Raw genomic sequence first — 23,520 nt, forward strand, 5'->3', positions numbered from 1 at the left:
TTTTGGTTACCTGCTTATCATACACTTGTGGATATATTTCTTATGGCTACATTACTGTAAGGTTTTAGGCTATTTTCTGATGTATGAAAGCCTACCTGCAGCCAAGAAAACTTACTGACTTTGGAATCCTTCCATTTTCTTAACATTAAATAATATTATTTTTAATATGTTAACATTATAGTTTATAATATCAAAGTACCAAAAAGATCCCTCAAAATAGTATTTTTTTTTTACTTTCCTTCAATTAAAAAAAATATATTTATTGATTTTCAATGGCATGGTTTGTGTTTCCTGGGGAGAAAACTCTGTGTGCAGAGACTTTACCAGGAGAGTATTCTTGGGATCAACTTCTGCAGGGGAAAGTGAGCAAGGAGAGAAAGAGTACTTCCCTTACTTGTCAGAAAGAGAAATACTCTGTGAAGCACTATCAACAAGGATTCAAAAAATCCTAAAGGGTTTCCGGAGCTGGGTGAGACTTGCCGAATTGTGGTGCACTGGGGCAAGGTGACTGGCTCTTTTTATAACCCTCGCAGCTGGTCATTGCATGCAGGCTGCGTCTAGAAGCATGGGCTAGTGTGAGGTTAGTCTACTCAGCTGAGGGCACTCACCCGCTGGGGCATAGGGTGGATGTTGCCCAGTGGCAGTGGCGCGTAGTCCTCAGTTGTCAGCTTTCCTTGGAAAGCACCTCAAGCGAAAGGAACCCACTTGTCCAACACCAGGACACATTTCTATGTGACCTATATTGATTGGCTGATCAATGTAAGGGTAGAGAAACCTCTGATATGGGCTGAATTATAGCACCACCACCCCAATTTATGTTGAAGCCTTAACTATCCCCCATATATATGGCTGTACTGAAGACAGGACTTTTAAGTGAGACTCTAAGGGGAAATCTCTGCTCTGGTAGAACTAATGTTCTTTTAAAAGAAGAAAAGAGACCAGAACTCAGTCTTGCTTCCTCCTATGAGGAGACAAAAGGAAGGCAGCCTTCTGCAACCAGGAAGAAATCTTACCAGAAACTGAAACTGCCATAATATGCCTCTTGGACTTCTCGGCTTCCAAAACCATGAGAAAGTAAACTTCCTTTGCAAAACTACCTAGCCTTGATAGTTTGTTGTTGCAGCCTGAGCTGACTAAGACATCCTTCCACTCTTAACTTACAAGATTTCAGATTCTATTTTCCAGAAACCAATTTTCATGGTTGGAACTGGAAGGGGTATGGGAAAACAGCTACTGGAACATCCATTACCCAGCCAGAAAGGAGGACTACATTACATGTGGTAAGTAAAGCACGTATCACCTTTGGCACAAAATAGTGATGCAGCTGTTGCAAGATTTATCATTGGTAGACTAAGGTGGTAAAGCAGTGAAAAGAAATTCATTGGTGTAATTTATCAAGGGTATGAGTGAACTGGTAATTGCAAGAACAGTGGAATCAGATGAGCATTGCTAACAAAAAATGATAATAGTTGAGATCAATTAATTGGCATTTCAAAGCTAAGTGTTAAATTCAGAGAACTGTTTTCTTTCTTTTTTAAAAAGATGTTTCTGTTTATTTTTAAGTGTAGTTGATTTACAATTTTGTGTTAATTACTGCTGTATAGCAAAGTGATTCAATTATACATACATATACATTATTTTAAATATTATTTTATTATGATTTTTCATAGGATATTGGACATAGTTTTTTTGTGCTCTACAGTAGGACCTTGTTGTTTATCTGTTCTATATATAAAAGCTTACATATGTTAACCCCAATTTCTCACTCCATCCTTCTCCCAAACCACCCCCCTTGGCAACCACCAGTCTGTTCTGTATTTAATCCAGTTTCTGTTCTCTATTTAATTCAGTTTCTGTTTTCTCTGTAATTCTGTTTCTATTTCAGAGATAGAGTCATTCGTGTCACATTTTAAATTCCACATTTAAGTCATATCATACAGTATTTGTCTCTCTCTTTCTTTTTACTTTACTAGTATGATAACCTCTAGCTGCATACATCTTGCTGCAAATGGCATTATTTTGTTCTTTTTTTTTGGCTGAGTAGTGTCTCATATGCTGGATCTTCTTTTTCCATTCATCTGTTTATGAACATTTAGGTTGTTTCCATTTCTTGGTTACTGTGAATAGTGCTGCAATGAACATAAGTTCAGTTCAGCTCAGTCGCTCAGTCGTCTCCGACTCTTTGCGACCCCATGAATCGCAGCATGCCGGGCCTCCCTGTCCATCACCAACTCCCAGAGTATACTCAAACTCATGCCCATCGAGTCAGTGATGCCATCCAGCCATCTAATCCTCTGTCGTCCCCTTCTCCTCCTGCCCCCAATCCCTCCCAGCATCAGGGTCTTTTCCAGTGAGTCAACTCTTCCCATGAGGTGGCCAAATTACTGGAGTTTCAGCATCAGTCCTTCCAATGAACACCCAGGACTGATTTCCTTTAGGATGGACTGGTTGGATCTCCTTGCAGTCCAGGGACTCTCAAGGTGCACAATTTTTTTAAATTAAATATTTGTCCAGATACATGCCCAGGAGTGGGATTGCTGGATCATATGGTAGTTCTATTTTCAAGAGTGCTCCCTACTCCTTGCCTACAGGGAGCTAAGGCAATTTATTTGATTAACTGTACACTAGGTAAAAAGAAATATTACAAGTTTTCAGCACTGTTGAACACAAAACAAAGTTGACCAAAGTGTAATCAGGGCTTCTCTGTAGGAATGGGTCCATTGAATACCAGGCCCATCCTGTGGTCAATTATACAATCCTCAAAGAGATGTGTGTATTAGTACAATCTTCCCAGTCTTTGGGATAAAGTTATAACATTAAGGAAGGCCACACTGAAGCCATTAAATTGATCTTCTCACTTCAACTAAGACAAAAACATGAAAAACATCGTATCTCAGGTTAAATGGCAGAAATTAATATCACCTTTAAACACATCAAGGGTACAGAATATATTCTTTTAGCTTTACAAATTTCAAAAATCCCTACAAAATAAGCAAATGGAATATGGAGAATAATAGTGGATTCTTCCAGATGCAACCAACTAGTGAGGTATCCTAGCTTTAAAAGATGATTATGACTTTGATACATGGCCTACAGCCATTCATGGAGAAAATGAGTTCACCCCTATCAGAAAAGATGATTAAGCTGGTTGTATTTACATGGAACTGACAACAGTACACATTTCAAACTTTGCTTTGGAGGTCTGTTATGTGCCCTGAATTCTGTTGCAATATACTCTAAAGAGATATGGAGCATCTGGAAGCTTCCTAACACAATAAAGGGGTGCATTGTGTCAATGAAATTATATATTTTGACCAACGAGCAAGATATGGTTGGCATGCTGAAGGTCTTGACAAGACTTTTGGCCGGCAGAAGAATACTCAAGGGCCTGCTACATCAGTAAAATTTTTAGAGGAAGTAGAGGTCTAAGTCATGCTAGAATGTTCTCCAAAATTAAAAAAGCACTTACTCACCATGTGCATCCTAAAAGAAGGAGGTTGCTTTCAGTTTCTGAGGCATAATATTGTATTTTACCCTTGGGAATACTGCTCTGACCTGTATACTGGGTGACACAAAAGTTTGCCACCTTCAGGAGCTCAAAGGAAGAAAATAGTTTGCAATAGATGCAGACTGTACTGAAAGTAGTCCTGATGCTTGGCACATATGATCCAGCAGATGCTGTGATATTACAAGTATCACTGATGGGAAAATGTATTCTGAAGAGCTTACTATAAGCACCCCCCAGAATAATCATAATGCTATTAAGCATAATCAGAATTACTGAGATTCTGGAGCAAGACCATGACAAGCACATGAGAGACTATACACATTAGAAAAATAGCCCTTGGCATGCTATCAGATTCTGCTAGAGTTAGAGGGCCTGACCATGAGTCAGCAAATGGTTTTAAAGCTGTGAATGCCCACCATGGGCTGGAGTTTGTGAGATCCCCAAAGTCATAAGGTCAGGAGGTCCAAACAACCAAGTAGATAAGCTGACAGAGCTCAGTTCAGTTCATTTCAGTTCCGTCGCTCAGTCGTGTCCAACTCTTTGTGACCCCATGAATTGCAGCACTCCAGGCCTCCCTGTCCATCACCAACTCCCAGAGTCCACCCAAACCCATGTCCATTGAGTCGGTGATGCCATCCAACTATCTCATCCTCTGTCATCCCCTTCTCCTCCTGCCCTCATTCTTTCCCAGCATCAGGGTCTTTTCAGATGAGTCAGTTCTTCACATCAGGTGGCCGAAGTATTGGAGTTTCAGCTTCAACATCAGTCCTTCCAATGAACACCTAGGACTTATTTCCTTAAGGATGGACTGGTTGGATCTCCTTGCTATCCAAGGGACTCTCAAGAGTCTTCTCCAACACCACAGTTCAAAAGTATCAATTCTTCTATGCTCAGCTTTCTTTATAGTCCAACTCTCACATCCATACATGACCACTGGAAAAACCATAGCCTTGATTAGATGGTCCTTTGTTGACAAAATAATGTCTCTGCTTTTTAAAATGCTGTCTAGGTTGGTCATAACTTTCCTTCCAAGGAGTCTTTTAATTTCATGGCTGCAGTCACCATCTGCAGTGATTTTGGAGTCCAGAAAAATAAAGTCTGACACTGTTTCCACTGTTTCCCCATCTATTTCCCATGAAGTGATAGGACCAGATGCCATGATCTTAGTTTTCTGAATGCTGAGCTTTAAGCCAACATTTTTACTCTCCTTTTTCACTTTCATCAAGAGGCTCTTTAGTTCTTCTTTACTTTTTGCCATAAGGGTGGTGTCATCTGCATATCTGAAGTTATTGATATTTCTCCCAGCAATCATTTATAATAGTGTCAAATAAATCTCTATTATTCAGTAAAACATACATCCATGTGATTAATTTCCTTATTAATGACCTGAAGTAAAATTGAGTTCCATGTCAATCTTATTAAGCATTGTACTTTGAGAAGAGGTTAATTGCAGTCACATAGTTACATGATTTCCAAGCTGTCAGGAATCTTTGGAATCATGTGGTGCAATTTCAATATTTTACTTAATAGAAGATGGACTCAGATATCATAGACAGATATTCCCTCACTTCCAGGAGAGTGCTCTCTTGTCTCTGCTGATATGTAAGGAGATTTGCAATGAGCAGCTGCTCAGCCTGCTAAGAATGTTTTTCTTAAAATTGAATCTGATTCCAATCAATCTGGATTTCTGAGTTCTTCTGTGATTGAATTTTTTGTTTCTGTTGACTTAAAGAAGAAAACCATTGTACTCAGCTGCTCCCTCCTATCTGCAGTATCTTATCTTACTTACTTTCTGGTTCTCTAAATACCTCATATACTTAATGTCCTTTCCATATTGCTCCATAAAGCAGAAAAGGCTTTATGAGAAAAGCTGTTCAATACATGTCCAGACCAAATGATGGTTTATGTCCTTTATTTTTGAATGAGTGGCCTGGTATTCTGTAAATACCTTTTCTGTTTAAAGACAACTGGCTATAATAGTCTCCGCCCCCTCTTTCACTTTAGAGACTATAGAGTTCCTGGCCTGGTTGCCTCTCCCTTTGTTGATAGGCAGGTCCATGAAGCCGAACATTACTGGACTGTGCTATTCTCAGTTGCTATGAGTACAGCCTTGTGAGCAGGATCAATTGTATGTCTAGTTTTTCCCCAGCACCATGTGACTATTTAAATTTCATGACAAACTTGAAAGGATTTAAACAGCCAAAGGAGTACATGAGGAATTCAACATTTAGAGTTTAAGAACATTACAAAGAAATAGTAAATAAGGTCACTCATTATTTCCCAAGTGAGCACTCTTTCATTTACTCATTATTTAAACAGACATTTTCTGAACATATGCAATATATTAGACAGTCTGCTATTTATTGTCTAAGACACATGCAGGTAAGACATTGTGTACCATTGCCCTTAGTGAGATTTCATTCTTTTACTCAAGGGAGACCCCTAAGCAAGTATGGGCTTCCCAGGTGGCTAATGGTAAAGAATCTGCCTGTCAATGCGGGAGACATGGGTTCAATCCGTGGTCTAGCAAGATCCCCTGGAGAAGGAAATGGCAACCCACTCCAGTATTCTTCCCTGGGAAATCCCATGGACAGAGGAGTCTGGCAGGCTACAGTCCAAGGGATCACAACTGAGTGACTAACCAACAACAAACTACATATATTCTAATTACTTTTACACAATTGCCTCTTCTTTATTTAACTGCATATATAGCACTTCTGTGTGTGTGACTCAGTGACTGAATAACAACAAACAACTTAATCAGTTAGATTACAGAGTGATGTGAGAGAAAGGAGAAGCAGAGGAAATGAGAACAGAGCATGGATTATGTTCTGAGAAACCTTGATTCGAATAACAGATAGAATATACGAAATGATTCAAACTGGAAAGCCCCAGAGTAAGTGACTTTGTGGGAGCCAAGTGAGATGGGTAGTAGGAAAAAAAAAGGGGGCGGCAGGAGATGGGGATGAGTAGAGGAAATGCTACAATACCACTGAGGAAAAACATGATAAGGACTTGAAATTAAGGAGTTTATTAGGTCAACTGAATAGAAGACCTTCACTAGAGATTTAAGAATTTGTGAAGAGGAAAGAAGAGAATGAAAGCTGAAGTGGGACCCTGAATAAAACTAGTTGTTTGGTTGTTTTAATATTAGCTGTGTTCTTTAAGAAAAAAAAAAAAACACTGATCTTTAAATATCTTTAAGAGGAAATCAGTGGACAAGAGGGCAGATAATGAATGAGTAAATTCTTTTGAGAGGCCCCAAATTCAACTGTTAGGTGGTAAAACAGATCTCCTTCTCTTTGTCTGGAATGAAAGGAGGGGCAGATGCGAATCTCCTCTTGGTTTAAGAAAATAAGAGAAAAGTCCACTTGATAAAAAAAAGTAGAATGCAGTGTAGGACAATTGTAGAGATGAATAATTGAAGAGCAGGTTGAAAGAACAAAGAAGCAAACTTGCTAGAAATAAAGTTACTGTGGGAACTCTAAGTCAATGTTTGAAGAAGACCATAGATTTTTAATAACCTCAGTCTGTTTGGTTACATGATTTATGTTTTCTCAGGATGCCTAGATTCAAGAATCTCAAGGGTAGATATTTTTAAAGTGTTTTGGCAGAGTGAAAACAAAAAAAAAAAAATGGTAAAGGGAAAAGGAAGTATTAGATATGGGTAATATATCAGAATACTGGATTTTCATTAAAATTATTTATAGACCTATGTAAAAAACAGACAGGGCTTCCCTTGTGGCTCAGCTGGCAAAGAATCCTCCTGCAACGTGGGAGACCTGGGTTCAATCCCTGGGCTGGGAAGATCCCCTGGAGAAGGGAAAGGCTACCCACTCCAGTATTCTGGCCTGGAGAATTTCATGGACTGTCCATGGGGTTGCAAAGAGTCAGACACAACTGAGTGACTTTCATTCTCACTCAAAAAACAGGCAAGCTATACACAAGTTATGATCTACCTTGTGGAAGAAGGGTCTTATTCTGTAAGAACCCTAATGAAAATCTGCTTTAAAAATTACAGATCTCTGGATATACAGTCAGAGTATAGAACACTTTTCACAATCCCATAATCTAAGCACATTGGAAATGGACGAGAAGAAATAGGAAAAAGTATAGGCTAAAATGTTTTAATCACATTAAAACACAGTTACAGTATTTGTAGTTGAGAGAAAGCAAAGGAAGAAAAGAACAGAAAGTCTTTACAGCTTCAGAGTTTGAGTACACCAGGTAAAGACAATGCTTAGAATGAGCCCATAAGAATGAATGGAAAGATCCATAAAATATAACTGAGGATATCTATGATTAATTTCAACTCTAAATATAGTATGGAATTATGAATGCTATTCAAGTTTCATCAATGTGCATACAAAACTATTTGTGTTATTCCATCCCTTGAACTTCTTACACCAGAAATTTTTCTTTTGATAAATTTATATAGCTAATTCTGTTACCTAATTGTATTCACTGGCTTATAGAGAAAATTAGTGGATTTCTGAAAGAAAAAAAAAAAACAAAACAATCCTTTGATTTAATGTATTTATATTTACATTTGTGAGAATCAATGAAGCAGCATTCGATGCACTTTTACGTCATCAGTCATGCAAATCAGATTCATACTTTACATATTTCTTGTATTTATAAATTTTTAAGAACAAGTTGAGGGAGTTAATTTGATACCAACAACAAAAATGGTTGATTCATGAACACTGAAAAATTAAGGAGAGGTCAACTGAGTCATTTTTTAAAAAGAGAAAGCAATCATATCAACTTTTAGAGCACCAAACTTCAGTTTTTAATAGTTTTAGTTGGTGGTAAGTACAGAAAATAAAGCTGAAAAACAAGAAGACATTGCAAATTCTCTCTAAAAGAGCAGATAATAAGTTGAATAAATTTAATTTTGTAAGCCAAAATGATAAAGAGGATTTCATTTTGGGATTTTATAATTGCCATTTTGAAATGTATTGACTTTTGGGAAGAATCTCCTGCTATACCTCTCATTTTTAATAGATAAATTTACATCTATGTAGGTATAAAATGAAATTGAAACAAAAAATGATTATTCACCATCTAATTTGCTTAAACATTAAAAAATCCATAGATAAAACTAATTTGACAAGCTTTGTTTTATAAACATATATTTCGAAGAAAGATACAATGATAGAAGCAAAAATTTTTTTGTGAACGTGTTGAAGCTAAATAATTACAAATTTCTTAAAAATAATAGAATTCAGGATATATCTTCTAATATAGCTTGCTTTGAATGCTTACCAATTATCTCAACACTTAGACATTTTCTCAATCAGAAGTATGGTCTATATAGAAAAGTAAGCTGAAGAAAGCAAAATATTATTTTTTCATTTTAAGTACAACTTTTAAGAAAATTATAGTATTTTTGTGAAAAATGTTTAAATGCCAAAGCCACATGGAAACAAATATACCTTGCTCAATACAATACCAATAACATGCAATAAATGATAACAGATATGATTAAGAAACCAATTACAATATGTCTATTTTTTATTTGAACTATAGTTGATTTGCAATATTGCATTAGTTTCAAATACACAGCAAAGTGATTCAGTTTTATATATGTGTGTATATATGTGTGTGTGTGTGTGTGTGTATTCTACCAGATAAATTATAGATTATTATAAGATATTGAATATAGTTCCCTGTTCAGTTCAGTTCAGTCACTCAGTCATGTCCAACTCTTTGTGACCCCATGGACTTCAGCATGCCAGGCTTCCCTGTAGATTATCAGCCCCAGAGCTTGCTGAAATTCGTGTCCATCGAGTTGGTGATGCCATCCAACCATCTCATCCTCTGTTGTCCCCTTCTCCCCCTGCCTTCAATCTTTCCCAGCATCAGGGTCATTTCTAAAGAGTCAGTTCTTTGCATCAGGTGACCAAAGTATCGGAGTTTCAGCTTCAACATCAGTCTTTCCAATGAATATTCAGGACTGATTTACTTCAGGATTGACTGGTTGGATCTTCTTACTGTCCAGGGGACTCTCGAGAGTCTTCTCCAACACCACAGTTCCCTGTGCTGTACAGAAAATCCTTATTTATTTTATAGACAGTATTGTGTATCTATTAATCCCATATTCCTAATTTATCACTTCCCCCACCCTTTCTACCTTGGTAACTGCTATATTCTAAACAATATGAAGTTTATTTTTTAACTTCTTGTAGGTACATTTTTTTAATTAAAATTTTTTTTTGATATTTGAGTGGAGCAATATTTTCTTTAGGTTCACCAATAAAATAACACCAATTTGTTGATCAAAAAGTACATGATGTTTGTTAAGATATAATTGACATAATATGTATTTGGGTTTTACAACATAGTGATTTAATAAGTACATAATTTTATGTGTTTTTATTACCTTTTTAACTCTCAAAATGTCCCCATTTTGAGAATAAATTTTATGATTATCCTAACTCTGGTATTGAGAAGTTTAAAATAAGCAATAAGGAGCCATTGAAAAGTCCTGTGCAGGGTTTGCTTAATAACTTTTGTGCTTGAGAAGATAACTGCCGTTTGTTCCTGGAAAAGAAAGAGAATTGAATCAGACTTTGAGGGATTATAACAAACAGAAATGTGCTAACTTAAACTTTTCCTTTTCTTGAAAATTTTAAAAGAAGGGCACTCCAAGGAATTAATAAAATACATCATATGCCTCTGCTAGAAAAGCATCTAAATATTTTTTGTTTGTTTGCTCTGAAAATCTATAGAGACACTTTTCTTTAGACTGAAAAGAATCAAGATGCTTTTTAGTGAGAGCTGCGAATAAATTATCTTTGGGCAAAGTAAAGTATTCTAGTTGTACTTCACTTTATTCTGAAGTTGGAAAGTAAGAGCATATTGAATTTTAATAAATCTGACAAGTTTAAATTAACCAGGGAATAGCACTTTAAAGGAAAGAGCTATTTTTATAATGGAAATAATACTTTTGTAGTGCAAATTACAACTCATAACATGTGTTTTGTAAATTCACATTTACTAAGTCTTTAACTAGCAGAGTGCATAAGTACTCAAAAATGAATGTCTTCCCAGAATGTTTTAAGAAATGATTCACTTAGTAAGGAAAAATAATGAATGTTTGGTCTGAGCAGGTACAGTGTTAAAGGAAACCGCCCATTCTGAGGAGGGATAATAATGAATAAAGCATAATATGTATCCCTCAGTTCACAAAGTAAGCAAGGAGGCAGACACAGGCTGTGAAAAGCATCATAAAATGTTTTGGGTTGTGAAACCATAAGTAGGAGGAAAGAAAGAGAAATTAATATTGCCAAATTCATTCATTTTGGGTCTCAAAGAGTCTCATGGGAGAACATAGGATAGAAGTAGGGTTGCCAGATAAAATATAGGAGACACAGCTAAATCCAAAATTCAAATCAAATGAATAATGTTTTGTTTTTTTGTATAGGTGTGTGTAAGGTCTCCTTACATATAGAGTGTACTTATAAAATATTTATATATATATATGCATATTTATTGTGAAATAATTACCACAAACTAATTAATATACCATCACCTTATATAGTTTCCTTTCTGTGTGTGTATGTAGGGAGAATAAATAAGATCTAGGGCTCCCGAAGTGATGCTAGTGGTAAAGAACCAGCCTGCCAATGCAGCAGACACAGGTTTGCTCCCTGGGTCAGGAAGAGCCCCTGGAGTAAAAGATGGCAACCTGCTCCAGTATTCTTGCTGGAAAATCCCACGGACAGTGGCTCCTGGCAGACTACAGTCCATGGGGCCACAGAAAGTCGAACACAACCTTAGACTGAGCAGGCACCCATGTTGTTAACTATGCAATGCATTGTATCCTCAGAACTGACTCAGTTTACAATGGAAAGTTTGTAGCCTTTGATCTACCCACTCTCCACTCCCTACTCACGAGTAACTACTGAAATACTCTTTGATCCTACGAGTTTGACTTTATTATAGAATCCACATATAAGTGAGATCATACAATATTTGTCTTCCTAGGTCTGGCTTATTTCACTTAGCATAATGTCTTCCAGGTTGACAAAAACAGTAGGATTTCCTTCTGTATTATGGCTGAATATATGCCAAATTTTCTTTATCCATTCATCCATTGATAGACACTTAGATTTTTTTCTATATCCTGGTTATTGTGAATAATGCAGTAAACATATGGGTACAGATATGTTTTTAAGATATTTCACTTTCTTTGAATATGTATCCAGTAATGGGATTCCTGGATATATGTATATGTTATATACATTCTATTTTTAATTGAGGAATCTCCATAACTTTTTCATAGTGGCTGAACCAATTAATATTTCCACCAACAGAGTGCAAGTGTTCCCTTTTCTCCACAGTCTTGCCGATGCTGGTTATCTCTTATCTTTTTGATAATAGCCATCCTAACAAGTATGAGATGATGTCTAATTGCAGTTTTGATTTGTATTTCCCTGGTGATTGGCAATATTGATCATCTTTTCAGGTACATGCTGGTCATACATATGTTCTTTGGAAAACTGTCTGTTTAGGTTTTTGCCCATTTTTATATTTGCTGTTGATGATGATAATGATTATTATTACTATTGAATTTCATGACATTTATATTTTGGAGGTATTAACCCCTTATTAGATATATGGCTTGCGAATATTATCTCTCATTTCCTAGACTACCTTTTTATTTGTTGCTCTAGTGAGGATTTCCATTACTGTGTTGAATATAAGAGGGCATTCTTTTCTTGTCCCTAATCTTAGAGGAAAATCTTTCAACATTTACCATTGAATATGATGTTAGCTATGGGCTTATCACATATGGCCCTTATTATGTTGAGGTACAGTCCTTCCATACCTAATTTGTTGTCAGTGTTTATAATGAAGGGTGTTGAAGTTTCTCAAGTGCATTTTCCTGCATCTTTTGAGATGACCATATGAGTTTTGTCCTTCATTTTTTTAATGTTTATGATTTCCCAATTTCATTTGTGTGTCTCTGTGTTCTGCTGTATCTCATATCTCATTATGCTCCTTCAAGATGATTATTTTGAGATCTTTGTCAGGCAATTCATAGATCTCCATATCTTCAAGATCAATTACTGAAGCTTTATTACATTATTTTACTGGTGTCATACCTGCTTGATTCTTTGTGATCTGTGTATACTTTTGCTGGTGTCTGTGCATTTGAAGGAGCAAATCTCATCTGGTCTTTACAGACTGTTCTTGACAAATAAAGACTTTCTCTAGCCAATTCCCATAGATAATGATAATATCTCTGAAATCAAAGTTGTGCTGTGTTGGATCCAGGTTATGAGGCTATCTCTGAGCCTAAGTACCTTTGTAGTTGATGGGCCTGTTACCAGGGGCTCAGGCTAGTGTGAATCCTGTCTGGTTACTGGGTGAAGAGTGTTGACCTTGATTGGTCAGGAGGTGCTAGGACAAATACCTGCTTCAAGGTACATAGTGGGATCTGAAAACATTAGGCCTCTCATCAGGTTTATGGATGGATGTGACTCCCACCAATTTCCTTGAAGAACATCTTCTAGGTCACTAAGCATGTCCCTGGGTAGGCAAGTCTGGCCCAAAAGCATGGCTGAGTGGGAATCTGCGTCTCAGAGTTGTGTTAGGGTTCATAGCCTAACTTGAGATCTGATGCTGGAGGATGGATGGGTGTATTTCCTGTCAAGTCCCCAGGTGGCCAGGCATGCTCCCTGATCATGGCTGGGAGAGACTGGAGCTGAATTATAGGATTGTTTCAGGATCAGCAATGGGTCTAGTATTGGTGGTCTTACCTCCAGAGATATAGATATGCATGTCTTCTGATGGATCTCAGGTCCGGGTGGCAGAATTGCTCACGGACTACAGCTGAAAGAGATTGGAGCCTATTTGCAAGATCATTTAAAGATCACTAATAGAACAAGTTTGGTTTACCTGCCTCCAAAGACTCTGATGGGTCTTTTTCCTAGAGAAATATTGGGTTTGCAGAACTACTTATAGGTGGTTGCTAGTGAGGACTATAGCCAAGAATAGAAGTGTTTCAGAATCTCTGGGGGTACAAACAGTTGTATATCCTGAAGGGACACTGGGCTAGCAGCACTGCTTCTGGACTGTAGCTGGTAGGGGCTGGAGCTCAGTTATAGGGAAATCTCAGAACCTACAGTCAGCTTCAGTTTGGCAGGCTTGCTTCCCAGTGCTCCCAGACCATGATCAAGAGAGGTTAGGGCAAGAGCTTCAGGCCAGATCACAGCTCACTTCAGATTCTGCATCTGTGATTTTGGTCTGTGTGCACATCATCATGTCGCCAACAAGTGTGATTCCTTTAGAGTCCCATGGTGTATGGTGCTGCTGGCTGGAGCAAGGCCAAATGAGGCTGTAGCCAAGTTAGGGGGAGTGTAGAGCTGTTTATCTATCTGTAACCTGTACCGTTATCAGCTGCCTGAGCATGGGTCTGCTTTCTCAAAAGAGCTCTCCTCAAGTTTGTACTCCAGCAAGATTTCAAGATCTCCTCTCTTGACCCCTTTGCACATTGTTCCTGGGGTTCTAAAGGCAAGAATCCTGGGGTGACTTGCCATTCCCTCCTCCTGTCAGAACTCTCCACTATGACCCATCTGTCTTGGGTGGCCCTTCATGGCATGGCTTATAGCTTCACTGAATAATGGAAGAAGCTTTGCCACTACAAGACTGGGATCTGTGAAGGGGAAATTAATTTTTGTTGGAGAATAGTTGCTTTCAAGCATGCTAGCTATGTCCGACTCTTTGTGGACTTATAGACTATAGCCCTCCAGGCTCCTCTGTCCTTGAGATTCTCCAGATAAGGACAATGGAGTAGGTTGCCATGCCTTCCTTCAGGAGATCTTTCAAACCCAGGAATCAAAACCACATCTCCTGCATTGGCAGGCAGGTTCTTTACCACTAGCACCACCTTCAGTGACTACACTAAAGCTTTTGACTGTGTGGATCACAACAAACTGTGGAAAATTCTGGAAGGGATGGGAATAGCAGACCACCTTTCCTGTCTTCTGAGAAACCTGTATTCAGGTCAAAAAGCAACAGGTAGAACCAGACATGGAACCTCAGACTGGTTCAAAATTGGGAAAGGGGTACACAAAATCTGTATATTGTTACCCTGATTATTTAACTTCTGTGTAGAGTACATCATGTGAAATACCAGGCTTGGTGAATCACAAGCTGGAATCAAGACCGCTGGGAAAAGTACTAACAACCTCAGATATGCAGATGATACTGCTCTAATGGCTGAAGTGAAGAGGGATTAAAATATCTCTTGATGAAGGCGAAAGAAGAGAGTGAAAAAGCTAGCTTAAAACTCAACATTCAAAAAACGAAGATCATGTCATCTGGTCCCATCACTTCATGGCAAATAGATGGGGAAAAAGTGGAAGCAGTGACAGACTTTATTTTCTTGGGCTCCAAATTTACTGCAGATGGTGACTGCAGCCATGAAATTAAAAGACACTTGCTCTTTGGAAGAAAAGCTATGACAGACCTTAGACAGTGTATTAAAAAGCAGAGACTTTATATCCAACAAAGTTCTGTATAGTCAAAGCTATAGTTTTTCCAGTAGTAACGTATGGATGTGAGAGTTGGACCATAAAGAAGGCTGTGCACCAAAGAGCTGATGCTTTCAAATTGTGGTGCTGGAGAAGACTGTTGAGAGTCCCTTGGATTTCAAGGAAATCCAACCAGTCCATCCTAAAGGAAATCAATCCTGAATATTCTTTGGATGGACTGGTTGGACAGCTGAAGCTGAAGCTCCAATACTTTGGGTACCTGATGGGAAAAGACAACATATCAGAAAAGACCCTGATACCAGAATAGATTGAGGACAGGAAGGAAGGAATCAACAGAAGATGAGATGGTTGAATGGTATCACCAACTCAATGGACTTGAGTTTAAGCTAACTCCAGGAGATAGTGAAGGACAGTGAAGACTGGCGTGCTGCAGTTCCGTGGGGTCTCAGAGCTGGACATGACTGAGTGACTAAAGAATAGCAACAACAAACCTAGATCCTAAAACTCCTACGGAGAAACTTTTATCTGTGGGTGGCTTCCAAGTTATTGTTGCTGTGAGGGGATACAAGTGAAAAATCTTTTATTCTGCTATCTTGCTGAGGCAAGGGTCAAGGAAGGCAATTTATAGTAAGCTGAAACAAATAGACATCTCAAACTCATCAAAAAAACAACAACAACAAAAAAAAAACCTCTTGCAATGGATCATGTCCATTCTTAATACATATATCTTCAGCTTTATAAATTATATAAGAATCCATTTTTAGTCTTTTTAAGAGACCATTTTGAGGACATTTTTCTTTAATTGATTGAAATTCAAATCATAAATTTATAGAGAGCAAATCAAATCAGTGTTCTCTGCAAATATATATGGAAGTATAGTTAAAGCAATGTTTACACTTGGTGACAAGTGTTTTTATAAACAAAAATTGAACAATGGCCTAATCAAATGCCTGTCACATACAAAGAATTGTTTGTTTATTCTAGTAATGGACTCTTTTGCTAAATTCTAGTAGTCTATATTGAAATATATAAACAATGCAAATCAAATTAAAATATGTTACATGAGGTTGTTAACTAATAATAAAAATGAACATATTCCCACTGCAAAAAAAATCATCTTTATCAATAGGATATAAGGGCAGACTACATGAATCATTATGCAAATAGAATCAGACTTTGAGATAGTTTAACTAAAAAGGTTAAGTTACTTCATCTAGATTTCATCTTAGGCCCTCACTGAGAGGCACTGCTAGCTTAGATTTTGCCTCTGCATAAATAAGAACAGAAAGTTGCCTGTTCTAGGTGGGAATTTTTAGACACAGACACACCCCTGCCAAAAAATCTCAGGGAAACACTTGTCAGCAGAAACGGGTTGAATTCACGCACACTTCACCCTCATGCCCAAGCCTCCTGTGTTTGCCAATGCATAGGTTGGCCAGGACTTGTTGAAAGCTTCCACTGAAAAGCCCTTCTACATCCATCCCAGGTAGACAAAAGTGAGTGGGGACAAACTGGAATAGAAGAATAGCATTAGCTTAGGTAAAAAAAAAAAAAAAAAAGGCAGGATGAATCCAAAAAGCATGCTTATACAAACAGACACACACATCTACCTACCTACCACAAAAATTGTGAATTGACAGCAACAAAGCTTAATTTTTCATGTGGCTATTTTCAAGTGACAGGAGAGACAGAATTGACAGGAAGGCAGGCTAGCAAAGCAAAGGTCACAGTATTGGAAATGAGAGATGATTACCACACTGAGGAACATTTTAGAAGCAGGGCTAGAGAGAAAGGTTTAACAGCATTGCATCACTTTCTCTTCTCATGATTGCTATCTTGAAATCCTCTTAACCCAGAGCTAAATGGATGGCAGAATGATCCCTTGCTCCTCACCAGAATAATATTCCATTGGCCCTATATATACTATTGCAAATAAGGTATATTTAAGATTCAGACTTGCAGATGAATAAGAAAAAAAAGAGATTATGTATGTAAAGAATTTATGAAAAATTCAGGAAGTAGCTACCAAAGATCTCTCTGGTGATTTAAAATCTTTCATTTGTTATTTAAAGGAAACATTTTCAAAGTAATTCATGAATGGAATTAGTATGAAAAAGTAAGCTAAAGTTTCTGTAAATTTCAAATAATTTTATTTGATATGGTTATTAAATTAAGAATGGCAAAGTTAAGACATTCATGGAAAACAAACAGTACTGTTAGCATTATCAGAAATGGCAAGCTTCTTCATAAAAGAACATAATTTATTTTCCTCCCTTCTGTATTCTATTTTTTTTTTTCTAATCACTGTCTAGTGTTGAAATAAACAATTAACAACTTAGTCAATAAAATCAGTGGGAAGAGAGCCTAGATTAGGGATCAAGATTAACAGACAGAATTTAGAGGAAAACCAAATCTTGTCCATCATATGTCCTCCTGGGGTGAAACCAATCAGTGGAAGTTGATTTTCCCCTTAATCCTTAAGTGAAGATTTTACTGTGCTTCTTACAAAAATAGGATCACAGAAAAGAGAAAGGTACTCATCTTTGCCACTGACCTTTGAAAGGAGAACTTTATAAATGTGGACCTCAAACTGACACTGATAAATAGACCAGTCTCTGACTTAATATTACATTCTTAAGTCTCTTAATAGCTCATAATTTTCTGTTAAAAAGAGTGAATAGAATAATTTTGGTAACATACAAATTTAGAATGCAACCTCCTGAAAGGAACTGCTTTATAGAAGTGATGACAAATTGGTTTTTAGCAAAAGAAAAGCCTAATGAGTGTGTAGACAAGTCTGTTACATTCAGTTCAATACAGCTCCAGAAATTTTAATTGAATTCCAACTGTTTTTAAAACTCTGTGGCTTCATTTCTTACCCTCATGTACAATTCTCTATGGACTTGGGGGTTAAGGATCACTGATGCTAGCAACCATCATATCTGAAAACAAATTCAGAATTTCAGTGAGCATTTAAGTTTACTCCTTAAGGATAAATGTGTCTCTACTCAGTGCACTAAAAAATGTAAAACTTCACTCATATATACTCTCAATATTCAATAATAGTATGTTCTACAAATTTGAGAACAAAGATAGAAATCATTACTTTTTTGCTATGCTTTAAATGCTACATGAAATAAGAGATTGCTAGTACAATATCTAACTGGACATTAGCAGTTGGGCACAACATATCTCTCAAATATGATCATGGATACCAAAGTATCTTACAAACCAATAAGATAAATATTGTTGAGAATTATGATCTATCTAAACATCTAAGCCTTTTGATTAAGGTGAAAGAGGAGAGTGAAAAAGCTGGCTTAAAACTCAACATTCAAAACATGAAGATCATTGCATCCAGTCCTATCACTTCATGGTGAAACAATGGAAACAGTGACAGACTTTATTTTCTTGGGCGCCAAAATCACTGCAGATGGTGACTGCAGCCATGAAATTAAAAGACACTTGCTCTTTGGAAGAAAATCTATGACAAATCTACACAGCTTATTAAAAAGCAGAGACATTACTTTGCCAACAAAGTAGTCAAAGCTATGGATTTTCCAATAGTCATGTATGAATGTGAAAGTTGAACCATAAAGAAGGCTGAGCACTGAAGAATTGATGCTTTTAAACTGTGGTGTTGGAGAAGACTCCTGAGAGTCTCTTGAACTGCAAGGAGATCCAACCAGTCCATCCTGAAGGAAATAAGTCCTGAATATTCATTGGAAAGACTGATGCTGAAGCTGAAGCTCTAATTCTTTGGCCACCTGATGTGAAAAGACCCTGATGCTGGGAAAGATTGAAGGCAGGAGGAGAAGGGGATGACAGAGGATGAGATGGTTGGATGGCATCACTGACTTGATGGACATGAGTTTGAGTAAACTCTAGGAGATGGTGAGGGACAGGGAAGTCTGGTGTGCTGCAGTCCATGGTGTTTCAAAGAGTAGGACATGACTGACTGAACAACACCAAAACATCTAAAAAGTCTTCAGTGGCCACCACTGTTTTGGTGGAAGACATGTTCACTGGGAATCTTAAAATATTAATAACTATTCTGAATTTTGTATGGCCCATGATATCTTCAGCATCTGATGAAGAGGAGACATAAGCTGAGACTTATGAGAAGTAGAAGTGTCTCTGATGAGAAGCACCATTTCCAGGAGAGGAACTGAATTCATTTGTTTATCAATTATGAATATAAACAGCACATAGGATATGCACCAGGCACTAAAAGGACATTGCTGAAGATCAGCAGAATAAGGCAAGGTCCTTGCCTTCAGGGACACTAGTCCATCAGTGACTACAGGGCAAACACAGGAGTAGCCAGGCTGCTCCAGAGATGCAGAGGAGATGCATTTAACTAGACTTGCTGTGGCATTTGGAAAAGCCCAGTTTGAGTTATAAAAGATGCATAAGAGTTACCTCGGTGAAAATGAAAGGAAGGGCAATTCAGAGGAGAAATGGCAAAGCCCGAGGACTCATCAGAGCCCCATCAGTCCTGCTGGCACACCCTGAGCAGGCTTGGCTCTGGAGTATATCCAGTCTCATTGATTTGTGCAGAATCCAGCAACCAGCATTTGTGTCCTTGTCAGTTTGTCTCTTAAGGCCAGAGCTTCCTAAACTGTGGTTGAAATGTCAGTCTATAAACTGTTAATGGAGAGTGATGAGTGAAGGCAGGAATCAATAGTTTACAATTTTAATAACCATAAAATTGTAAAATTGCTTACAACTTGGCATTGCTGTGATATTCAAGCACCTGCTCAGTGGTTTTGTCTCCTTGGATGGAATATAAAAAGTTGATATCTATGCTACTCTTTACAGCACCAAAAAAAAGAGATGTGCTCAATTCCTAACTTCAGTATGCAGTACCTATATCTGTGCAGATGTAGTCAAATTAGGGTAGAGATATTAGGCTGTGTTTTAATCCAGTATGACTGGTGTCCTTAGAAGAAGAGGTAAAACTGAACACAGGCATTCACAGAGAATGTCAGGTGAAGACACATTCATGAAGGGAAGATGCCACCTGATGATGGTGGCAGCAACTGAAAAGGATGTCAAGGGTTGTCAGAAGGCCACCAGAAGCTAAAGGAAGTGAGGAAGAATTCCCTCTAAAGGTTTCAATGAAAAGAGACACTCCCCACCAACACCTCCATTTCAGACATCTGGGCTTTGTACACATGAGCAATAAAGGCAACCAACACAGCCAATGATAGGAAAACAAACACACACAGTCCTTCGTCACAGATAGCTTGCAAAATTCTGCCCTAGATAAAATAAAAAATGAAACCAGAAGTGGCAAAGCAGGGCCAGAAATGGCCCAGAGATAAGCAGAGTCTAAAGAGAATTGACAGAAGCATCAGAATCAGACAGGCAGTGCAACTGAAGAGCTCCTCAGCAAGGGACAGTGAAGCACAGAAGCTGCTAATCTGTCTCTGAATGTTGATTATCCGAGTGATGTCTTTCCCACATTCTACATCCCCTCCTGGTCCCATACATTTCTAAAGGTAATTTCATTTTATCCAGGTCATCTGGCGATCTTCAGAAATGTTTGGGTTAGGAATCTATGGAATATACAAATCAGTAAATGATGATTCACAATTATAAATTGTAAAATTTTTATAATCATATTGTACGTGATTATTAAAAAGATTAGACACTTCTCTTGCTATGTACCAGGCACTATCCCAACCTTTATAAATATTCTCACTTCATGTTCACGGTGATAAGCGATAATCATTTCTTCATTTCATAACTGAGCATAGATGAGTAACTTGCCCCAACTAAATGATTTGCCAATGGAAGAGCCAAATTCCAAACCCAGATTTCTCTGACACTAGTGCTTCAGTTTTTAACCATAATCTCTCGTTACTTCTCCAGAAAAACTGAATGAAGCATGTTTTACTTGCTGATGAAGCTTGAGAATATTTTGCTTATATCTATGCATGTCTGTATACTATTAACTACTCCATAAATATTTGGCATAGTAACATCTAATTTCCTTTTAACTATTCTAACACTCCATTGTTAACTCCATTATACACATTGAGAAATAAACTCTAATTATTTTAACTTTTTATAGAACTGAAAGAGAAAAAATTAAAACTCAAGATAGACACTATAACCTCAGCCCCTTCCACAGCCTTATTTCTTCCCAACACTGAGGTGGGGGTCCCAGTGAAAGCACAAAAGTAGAACCCTGGGGTTCTCTGTAAGCGCTATTCCAGGGAAGCAGGGAATGTTTCCATTGGGTCATTTTTTTCTTTCAGTGCCTTCAGGCATATGCTTTCAAGTAGTTTGATAATGTTTAGAAGGTCTACAGAGTAACCTAAGAAGTAAAAAATCTAGCAGCTGAGAATTAGTTTATCAGATAATCAAAGTATTATAGCAGTTAATTGTGGGCCCTAGAAATAGAATTCATAGGTAAAGACCTGGTCATATTAACAATCTGATATAATCTTGGACACAACAGCCACATAAGCTACTTTGTATCTCAATTGTGTAACCTGTAAAATGGGGATGGTACTACCTAACTCACTGGGTAAGAAAATGCTGACATATGCTTCACATTATCACATAAATATTTTAACAAGTATCAGTGAGAATTGATGTTTATGAAGCAATTATATACTTTGTAGTAAAAATGAAAGAGAACAATCTACATGTCTGGCCATTTGTGTATTTTAGTTGTGTCTTCTCCAAATATCCTTATTATTTACTTCCCCCAGGTTTATTACCTCAGAAAACCAACATAGCTGGGTATGTGGTTTGCTTGAAAGTAGAATTGTGTCCTACACATGCTTAGACAATCCCTATGGTGCAAGCAGATGGCTTATTCCACCATCATTGCTTTCCTTGACTTATATTTACACTGACAAAAGAGATGTGGTACATATTTCACAATATGCATTGAGGGAAGACCCAAATTCTACAGTTATTGTACTTATTTTTGTACTCACTATAATTCCATCATGTTTCCTGGTGTGAAAATCAGATTGATAAATCCCTGCTCTGCTTATTTCAGGGAGTTTTTTATGAAGGCAGAAGTCAAATTACTTTGAAAAATGTGCAACAATAAATAAACAGAGTAGATAAACCCAGAGAATCTATTTATTTAGTCATAAAGACCAAAATAATGCAGTTTTGCTGTAAATAAAATGATGTGTATAAAAATTGTTGGGTTTGAGAAAAATAGAATGAGTTTTTAAATGTATCTTAAAGGACACACAATGTAATATATATCACTCTGAGTAGTTCTCTATTATAACCACCATTTTATTACACTTTGGTTAAGATAGATAAAGAATACGGGCATGTCTTTAAAATCAGTGTTATGAACATTAAGTATACAATTCATGAACAAATCTCCGATAGTATATTCATCAAATGAAGAACATATTCTAAGAGCCTCCTGTCTGCAAGATAGCATGAAAAAATCAAAGTAGAGGAAAGGAAATATTTTGTGGGAGAAACTAAGTTTACAGGCATGGAGTAAGGTTCTTCAGTTAAGGTCAGTTCAGTTCAGTCACTCAGTCCTTTCTGATTCTTTGTGACCCCATGGACTACAGCACGCCAGGCCTCCCTGCCCATCACCAACACCCAGAGTTTACTCAAACTCATGTCCATTGAATCGGTGATGCCATTCAACCATTTCATCCTCTGTCATCCCCTTCTCCTCCAGGCTTCATTCTTTCCCAGCATCAGAGTCTTTTCAAATAGGTCAGTTCTTCGCATCAGGTGGCTTAAGTATTGGTGTTTCAGCTTCAGCATCAGTCCTTCCAGTGAATATTCATGGCAGGTTTCCTTTAGGATGGATTGGTTGGATCTCCTTGCAGTCCAAGAGACTCTCAAGAGTCTTCTCCAACACCACAGTTCAAAAGCATCAATTCTTCTGTGCTCAGCTTTCTTTATAGTCCAACTCTCACATCCATACATGACCACTGGAAAAACCATAGCCTTGACTAGATGGTCCTTTAATGGCAAAGTAATGTCTCTGCTTTTTAATATGCCGTCTAGTTTGGTCATAACTTTCATTCCAAGGAGTAAGCATCTTTTAATTTCATGGCTGCAATCACCATCTGCAGTGATTTTGGAGCCCAGAAAAATAAAGTCTGCCACTGTTTCCACTGTTTCCCCATCTATTTGCCATGAAGTGATGGGACCAGATGCCATGATCTTAGTTTTCTGAATGTTCAGCTTTAAGCCAACTTTTTCACTCTCCTTTTTCACTTTCATCAAGAGACTCTTTAGCTCTTCTTCAGCACCACTGCCATAAGGGTGGTGTCATCTGCATATCTGAGGTTATTGATATTTCTCCTGGCAGTCTTAATTCCAGCTTGTGCTTCTTCCAGCCCAGTGTTTCTCATGATGTACTCTGCATATAAGTTAAATAAACAGGGTGACAATATATAGCCTTCACGTGCTCCTTTTCCTGTTTGGAACCAGTCTGTTGTTCCATGTTCAGTTCTAAATGCTGCTTCCTGACCTGCATATAGGTTTCTGAAAAGA

At 37.6% G+C, this 23,520-nt stretch overlaps 1 long non-coding RNA gene across 1 annotated transcript in view; it reads left to right on the forward strand.

Moving 5' to 3' along the window:
- The first annotated feature begins 1,019 nt into the window (after nt 1–1,019).
- Nucleotides 1,020–23,520, forward strand: part of LOC139037195 (uncharacterized) — a 35,106-nt gene continuing 12,605 nt past the window's right edge. Inside the window, exon 1 of the long non-coding RNA XR_011490056.1 lies at nt 1,020–1,280. This is a non-coding gene — a long non-coding RNA (uncharacterized lncRNA). The remainder of the gene's footprint in view (nt 1,281–23,520) is intronic.

This window comes from Odocoileus virginianus, chromosome 2 (assembly GCF_023699985.2).
Source record: "Odocoileus virginianus isolate 20LAN1187 ecotype Illinois chromosome 2, Ovbor_1.2, whole genome shotgun sequence".
NCBI classification, from domain to species: Eukaryota; Metazoa; Chordata; class Mammalia; order Artiodactyla; family Cervidae; genus Odocoileus; species Odocoileus virginianus.